Source organism: Bison bison, unplaced genomic scaffold (assembly GCF_000754665.1).
Source record: "Bison bison bison isolate TAMUID 2011002044 unplaced genomic scaffold, Bison_UMD1.0 scf7180017864355, whole genome shotgun sequence".
Classification (NCBI taxonomy): Eukaryota; Metazoa; Chordata; class Mammalia; order Artiodactyla; family Bovidae; genus Bison; species Bison bison.
In genome coordinates this window covers 900,830-909,599 of record NW_011494927.1, presented here as the reverse complement: position 1 = coordinate 909,599, position 8,770 = coordinate 900,830, and positions in this window count along the sequence as shown.

Here is an 8,770-nt window from a genome sequence, read left to right as displayed (position 1 = left end):
AAAGTACTGGAGTTTCAGCTTTAGCATCATTCCCTCCAAAGAAATCCCAGGGCTGATCTCCTTCAGAATGGACTGGTTGGATCTCCTTGCAGTCCAAGGGACTCTCAAGAGTCTTCTCCAACACCACAGTTCAAAAGCATCAATTCTTCGGCGCTCAGCCTTCTTCACAGTCCAACTCTCACATCCATACATGACCACAGGAAAAACCATAGCCTTGACTAGATGAACCTTTGTTGGCAAAGTAATATCTCTGCTTTTGAATATGCTATCTAGGTTGGTCATAACTTTCCTTCCAAGGAGTAAACGTCTTTTAATTTCATGGCTGCAATCACCATCTGCAGTGATTTTGGAGCCCAAAAAAATAAGTCTGACACTGTTTCCACTGTTCCCCCATCTGTTTCCCATGAAGTGATGGGACCAGATGCCATGATCTTCGTTTTCTGAATGTTGAGCTTTAAGCCAACTTTTTCACTCTCCACTTTCACTTTCATCAAGAGGCTTTTTAGTTCCTCTTCACTTTCTGCCATAAGGGTGGTGTCATCTGCATATCTGAGGTTATTGATATTTCTCCTGGCAATCTTGATTCAAGCTTGTGTTTCTTCCAGTCCAGCGTTTCTCATAGGTATTTTATTATTTTTGATGCAGCGGTAAATGGGATTCTTTCCTTAATTTCTCTTCCTGATAGTTTGTTGTTAACATATAGAAATGCATAGATTTCTGCATATTAATTTTCAATTTGCTACATCACTGAATTCATTGATGAGCTCTAGTAGTTTTCTGATGGTGTCTTTATGATTTTTCTGTGCATAGGATCATGTCATCTGCAAATACCAATAATTTTTTTAATCTATCTTTAAAAATCTTTTTGAAGAAAGAAATACATTTCAATTTCCTCATTTTTTATTGGATTATAAATGATATACAATAGTGTTAGGATTTCAGGAGTACAGCAAAGTGAATCTGTTATACATATACGAATATCTACTTGATTTTAGATTCTTTTACCATAAAGGCCATTGCAGAGTATTGATTAAAGTTTCCTGTGCTATACAGTAGGTCCTTATTAATTATCAATTTATATATAGTAGTGTGTATATGGGGCTTCCCATGTGGCGCAATGGTAAAGAATCTGCCTGCAATGCAGAAGACACAAGGGACATGAGTTCGATCCCTGGGTTGAGAAAATCCCTTGGAGTAGGAAATGGCAACCCACTCCAGTATTCTTGCCTGGAAAATCCCATGGGCAGAGGAGCTTGGAGGGCTACAGTCCAAGGGGTCACAAAGAGTCAGACATGACTGAGTGACTGAGCACACATGCACAGTGTGTATATATCAATCCCAATCTCCCAATTTATCCTTGCTCTTACCTCCCCCTGTCCTGCTAACCATAAGTTTGTTCTCTATGTCTATGACTCTATTTCTGTTTGGTAAATAAGTTCATTTGTACAATATTTTTTAGATTACACTAAGTAAAATATGATATTTCCCCTTCACTGCCTGACTTACTTCATTCAGTATGACAGTGTCTAGGTCCATCCATGTTGCCACAAAGGGCATTATTTCCCTTTTATGATTGAGTAATAGTCCATTGTAGAATGCACTGGTCATTGTAAACACCCTCTTCCAACAACACAAGAGAAGACTCTACACATGGACATCACTAAATGGTCATCACTGAAATCAGACTGATTATATTCTTTGAAGCCAAAGATGGAGAAGCTCTATACAGTCAGCAGAAACAAGACCAGGAGCTGACTGTGGCTCAGATCAAGAACTCCTTATTGCCAAATTCAGACTTAAATTGAAGAAAGTAGGGAAAGCCACTAGTCCATACAGGTATGACCTAAATCAAATCCCTTATGACTATACAGTGGAAGTGAGAAATTTAAGGGACTAGATCTGATGGACTAGATCCATGGACACAGCTTCATGACATTGTAGAGGAGACAGGGATCAAGACCATCCCCAAGAAAAATAAATGCAAAAAAGCAAAATGGCTGTCTGAGGAGGCCTTACAAATAGCTATGAAAAGAACAGAAGGGAAAAGCAAAGGAGAAAAGGAAAGATATACCCATTTGAATGCAGAGTTCCAAAGAATAGCAGGGAGAGATAAGAAAGCCTTCTTCAGTGATCAGTGTGAACAAATATAGGAAAACAATAGAATGGGAAAATCTAGAGATCTCTTAAAGAAAATTAGAGATACCTAGGAAACATTTCACGGAAAAATGGGCTTGAAAAAGGACAGAAATTGTATGGACCTAACAGAAGCAGAAGATACTAAAAAGAGGTGGCAAGAATACACAGAAGAACTATGTATAAAAGATCTTCATGACCCAGATAATCACGATGGTGTGATCACTCACCTAGAGCCAGACATCCTGGAATGTGAAGTCAAGTAGGCCTCAGGAAGCATCACTATGAACAAAGCTAGTGGAGGTGATGGAATTCCAGTTGAGCTATTTCAAATCCTAAAAGATGATGCTGTTCAATATGCTCAATATGCCAGCAAATTTGGAAAACTCAGCAATGGCCACAGGACTGGAAAATTTTCAGTTTTCCTTCCAATCCCAAAGAAAAGCAGTGCCAAAGAATGCTCAAACTACCGCACAATTACACTCATCTCACATGCTGGTAAAATAATGCACAAAATTCTCCAACCAGTCTTCACCAATTCATGAACCGTGAGCTTCCAGATGTTTAAGCTCATTTTAGAAAAGGCAGAGGAACCAAAGATCAAATTGCCAACATCCGCTGGAACATTGAAAAAGCAAGAGAGTTCCAGAAAAACATCTATTTCTGCTTTATTGACTATGCCAAAGCCTTTGACTGTGTCAATCACAATAAACTGTGGAAAATTCTGAAAATGGAAATACCAGATCACCTGACCTGCCTCTTGAGAAATCTGTATGCAGGTCAGGATGCAACCATTAGACCTGGACATGGAACAACAGACTGGTTCCAAATAGGAAAAGGAGTATGTCAAGGCTGTATATTGTCACCCTGCTTATTTAACTTATATGCAGGGTACATCATAAGAACTGCTGGGCTGGAGGAAGCACAAGCTGGAATCAAGACTGCTGAGAGAAATATCAATAACCTCAGATATGCAGATGACACCACCCTTGTGGCAGAAAGTGAAGAAGAACTAAAGAGCATTGATGAAAGTGAAAGAGGAGAATAAAAAAGTTGGCTTAAAACTCAGCATTCAGAAAACTAAGATCATGGCATCTGGTCCCATCACTTCATGTCACATAGATGGGGAAACATTGGAAACAGTGGCAGACTTTATTTTGGGGGGGGTCCAAGATCACTGCAGATAGTGATTGCAGCCGTGAAATTAAAAGACGCTTACTCCTTGGAAGGAAAGTAATGACCACCCTAGACAGTATGTTAAAAAGCAGAGACATTACTTTGCCAACAAAGGTCTATCTAGTCAAAGCTATAGCTTTTCCAGCAGTCATGTATGTATGTGAGAGTTGGACTATAAAGAAAGCTGAGCACCGAAGAATTGATGCTTTTGAACTGTAATGTCTGAGAAGACTTTTGAGAGTCCCTTGGACTGCAAGGAAATTCAACCAGTCCATCCTAAAGGAAATTAGTCCTGAATACTTGGAAGGAATGATGTTGAAGCTGAAACTCCAATACTTAGGCCACCTGATGCAAAGAGCTAACTCATTTGAAAAGACCCTGATTCTGGGAAAAATAGAAGGATAGAGAAGGGGACGACAGAGGATGAGATGATTGGATGGCATCACTGACTCAATGGACATGAGTTTGAGTAACCTCCGAGAGTTGGTGATGGATAGGGAGGCCTGGTGTGCTGCATTCCATGGGGTTACAAAGAGTTGGACACGACTAAGCAACTGAACTGAACGGAACTGTCTGAAGACACACAACTAGTAAGGTGAGCAGCTCAGGATAGAATCAGGAACTATTTTCTTGAAACCGCACTGCCTCTGTATAAAAGTTTTTATTAACCAGATCACTAAATTGACTAGAACACTCAATTCCAAGATGCTATATTTGGAAATATCACAGTTGTGAAACTTTATTTCATCAACATCTTCTACTGTATTACCAGAAAGAAATTGGCTTTTGTTCAACATTATAAGTTTATTATCCAACTAATTATTGAAATGTGAGCACTTCTATGATTAAAATGGCTCAAAGTTTGAGAATTATTGAATTACATTATTGACCAATTGTGCAGATTGAGTCACTCAGCTGACTATAAATTAGAAATATGCTTGCTCTGTAGAAGAAAAATAGCCAATATAATTTTACTGCTACTTTGATTTCTCCTCTGCTTATCCTTTATTCAGAGAAGCAGAATTGATTTTTGTTTCCTCTTTCAAATTACCTTAGTCAAGAAACAATGAAACATAGAATTCCTTTAAGACTTTGTAACTTGTTTAAAGAATTAGAAAATCATTTTTATAATTTAAAAATGTAGGATACTTTCTAATCATATTGAAACAAAATGTATAAATTTGAATGAGAAACAGTAATATTTCTTAAAAGATTGTTATTAAAATAGCATAGTAGGATAATATCTGCATTTAAAAAAATTTTTTAGTTTATTTTAATTGGATATAATTACTTTACACTATTGTGATGGTTTTGGCTATACATCAACATAAATCAGCCATGGGTATACATGTGTCCCCCCACCATGAACCCCATCCCACCTCCCTTCCCACTCTGTACCTCTGAGTTGTCCCAGAGCACTGGCTTTGGGTGCCCTGCTTCATGCATCAAACTTGCACTGGTCATCTATTTTACACATGGTAATATATATGTTTCAATGTTATTCTTTCACATCATCCCACCCTTACCTTCTCTCACAGACCCCAAAAGTCTGTCCTTTACATCTGTCTCTTGTTGCTCTGCATGTAGGATCATTGTTGCCATCTTTATAAATTCCATATATATGCATTAATATATAGTATTTGTCTTTCTCTTTCTGACTTACTTCACTCTGTATAATAGGATCCAGTTTCATCCACCTTATTAGAAGTAACTCAGATGTGTTCCTTTTCAATAGCTGAGTAATATTCTACTAGGTATGTGTACCACAGCTTCCTTATCCATTCATCTGCTGATGGACATCTATTGCTTCCATGTCCACTATGAATAGTGCTGCAATTAACATTGGGGTACATATATCTCTTTCAGTTCTGGTTTCCTCTGGGTGTATGCCCAGCAGGGGGATTGCTGGTTCATATGGAAGTTCTATTTCCAGTTTTGTTTTTTTTTTAAGAATTTCCACACTGTTCTCCATAGTGGCTGTACAAGTTTGCTTTCCCACCAATAGTATAAGAGGGTTTCCTTTTCTGTACACCCTCCCCAGCATTTATAGTTCATAGACTTTTTTATAATGGCCATTATGACCACTGTGAGATGATACCTCATTGTGGTTTTGATTTGCATTTCTCTAATGATGAGTAACATTGAGCATCTTTACAGGTGTTTATTAGCCATCTAAATGTCTTCTTTGAAGAAATGACTGTTTAGTTCTTTGGACCACTTTTTGATTGAGTTGTTCATTTTTCTGGTATTGGGTTTCATGAGCTACTTGTATATTTTAGAGGTTAATTCTTTGTCAGTTTTTTCATTTGCTATTATTTTCTTCTATTCTGAAGCTGTCTTTTCTCCTTGCTTATAGTTTCTATCATTGCACAAAAACTTTCAAGTTGAATTAGGTTGCATCTGTTTATTCTTGTTTTTATTTCCATTACTGTAGGAGGTGTGTCATAGAGGATCTTACTGTGGTTTATGTCAGAGAGAGTTCTGCCTATGTTTTCCTCTGAGAGTTTTATAGTTTCTGCTCTTACATTTAGGTCTTTAATCCATTTTGAGTTTATTCTGGTATATGATATTAGAAAGTTCTCTAGTTTCATTCTTTTACACACGATTGACCAGTTTTCAAATTTTATGATGAAAAGGAAAAAACGATGTCCTTTTCATCATAGGGGACTGGAATACAAACATAGAAAGTCAAGAGATGCCTGGAGTAACAGACAAGTTTGGCCTTGTAGTACAAAATGAAGCAAAGCAGAGGCTAACAGTTTTTCCAAGAGAACACACTGGTCATAGCAAACATCCTCTTCCAACAACAAAAGAGAATACTCTACACATGGACATCACCAGGTGGTCAATAGTGAAATCAGACTAATTATATTCTTTGCAGCCAAAGACGGAGAAGCACTATACAATCAGCATAAAAAAGACCAGGAGCTGACTGTGGCTCAGATCATGAACTCCATATTGCAAAATTCAGACTTAAATTGAAGAAAGTAGGGAAAACCACTTAGGTATGACCTAAATCAAATCCCTTACATTATACAATGGAAGTAACAAATAGATTCAAGAGATTAGATCTGACAGAGTGCCTGAAGAACTGTGGGTGGAGGTTTGTAACACTGCACAGGAGGTGATGATCAAGACCATCCCCAGGAAAAAGAAATGCAAAGAGGCAAAATGGTTGTCTGAGGAGACCTTACAAAGTGCTGAGAAAAGAAGAGAAATGAAAGGCAAAAGAGAAAAGGAAATATATACCCACCTGAATTCAGAGTTCCAAAGAATAGCAATGAGAGATAAGAAAGCCTTCCTAAGTGATCAATGCAAAGAAATAGATGAAGAGAACAGAATGGGAACGACTAGAGATCTCTTCAAGAAGATTAGAAATACCAAGGGAACATTTCATGCAAAGATGGGCATACAAAAGGATGGAAATTTTATGGCCATAACAGAAGTGAAAGTGAGAGTCGCTCAGTTGTGTCAGACTCTTTGTGACCCCATGGACTGTAGTCCATGAAATTCTCCGGGCCAGAATACTGGAGTGGGTAGCCTTTCCCTTCTCTAGGGGATCTTCCCAACCTAGGAATTGAACCAATGTCTCTCACATTGAAGGTAGATTCTTTAACAGCTGAGCCACCAGGGAAGCCCAAGAATACTGGAGTGGGTAGCTTATCCCTTCTCCAGGGGATCTTCCCAACCCAAGAATTGAACTGGAGTCTTCTGCATTTCAGGCAGATTATTTACCAACTGAGCTACCAGGGAAACCCTGGACATAACAGAAGCAGAAGATATTAAGAAGAGGCGGCAAGAATACACAGAGGAACTATGCAAAAAAAAAAAAAGTCTTAATGACCTAGATAACCATAATGGTGTGATCACTCCCCCAAGCCAGATATCCTGGAGTGAAATGTCAAGTGAGCCTTAGGAAGCATCACTACAAACAAAGTTAGTAGAGGTAATGGGATTCCAGCTGAGCTATTTCAAATCCTAAAAGATGATGCTATTGAAGTGCTGCACTCAATATGCCAGCAAATTTGGAAAACTCAACAGTGGCCACAGGACTGGAAAGGGTCAGTTTTCATTCCATCCCTAAGAAAGATAATGCCAAAGAATGTTTGAACTACCACACAATTTCACTTATTTCACATGTTAGCAAAGTAATGCTCAAAAATTACTAGTAAGTGAAAGTGAACCGAGAACTTCCAGATGTTCAACCTGGATTTAGAAAAGGCAGAGGAGCCAAATTGCCAACATCCGTTGGATCATAGAAGAAGCAAGAGAATTCCAGAAAAACATCTACTTCTGCTTCATTGACCACATGAAAGCCTTTGACTGTGTATCACAACAAACTGTTGAAAATTCTTCAAGAGATGGTAATACCAGACTACCTTACCTACCTCCTGAGAAATATGTATGCAGGTCAAGAAGGTCAAGACGCAACAGTTACAACCAGATATGGAATGATGGACTGGTTCAAAATTGAGAAAGGAGAACGTCAACTCTGTATATGGGCACAGTGCTTAAATAATTTATATGCAGAGTACTTATTGTGAAATGCCAGGCTGGGCAACACATAAGCTGGAATCAAGATTGCCAGGAGAAATATCAATAACCTCAGATATGCAGATGACATCACGCTTATGGCAGAAATTGAAGAGGAACTAAAGAGCCTGTTGATGAAAGTGAAAGAGGAAAGTGAAAAAGTTGGCCTAAAGCTCAACATTCAAAAAACAAACATCGTGACATCTGGTCCCATCATTTCACGGCAGATAGATGGGGAAACAATGTAAAAGTTACAGACTTTGTTTTCTTGGTCTCAAAAATCACTGCAGATGGTGATTGAAGCCATGAAATTAAAAGGCACTTGCTTCTTGGAAGAAAAGCTATGACCAACCTAGACAGCATATTAAAAAGCAGAGACATTACTTTTCTGACAAAGATCCATCTAGTCATAGTTACGGTTTTTCCAGTAGTTATGTATGAATGTGAGAGTTGGACCTTAAAGAAGACCAAGCACTGAACAATTGATGCTTTTGAACTGTGGTGTTGGAGAAGATTCGAGAGTCCCTTGTTCTGCAAGATCAAACCGGTCAATCCTAAAGGAAATCAATCTTGAATATTCATTGGAAGGACTGATACTGAAATTGAAACTCCAATACTTTGGCTACCTGATGCTAAGAGCCCACTCATTAGAAAAGATCCTGATGCTGGAAAGGTTGAAGGCAGAAGGAGAAGGGGATGACAGAGGATGAGATGGTTGAATGGCATCACCAACTCATGGACATGAATTTGAGAAAGTCCCGGGAGATGGTGAAGGCCAGGGAAGCCTGGCATGCTGCAGTCATGGGATCACAAGGAGTTGGATATGACTGAGCAGTTGAATAAGAGCAACTTGTTGTCTTTTCTCCATTGTATATGTTTGCCTCCTTTGTCAAAGATAAGGTGTCCGTAGTTGTGTAGATTTATCTCT